The sequence below is a fragment of the Mastomys coucha genome, unplaced genomic scaffold (assembly GCF_008632895.1).
Source record: "Mastomys coucha isolate ucsf_1 unplaced genomic scaffold, UCSF_Mcou_1 pScaffold16, whole genome shotgun sequence".
Lineage (NCBI taxonomy): Eukaryota > Metazoa > Chordata > Mammalia > Rodentia > Muridae > Mastomys > Mastomys coucha.
The window spans coordinates 39659984-39660218 of record NW_022196898.1 but is presented as its reverse complement, the minus strand read 5'-3'; positions in this window follow the sequence as shown (position 1 = coordinate 39660218).

Here is a 235-nt window from a genome sequence, read left to right as displayed (position 1 = left end):
TTCCCTTTACAAAGCCTTCCCAAAATAGACCTAAACTTTTCCATGTTTGGGGAGGTATCCTGAGTAAGGATACATGAAGAATGGGCACAAACTCTTTTCTGAATTCAAGAGAACAGACAACTCTCCCAATAGAGGTAGAATCCTAAATGTGTGTGCTGATGGGTCCCTGTGGTTCTCACATGAATGGGAATGGCAGTTACCCTCAAGTCTACTGGCTGTCCCAGAATGATGGAGT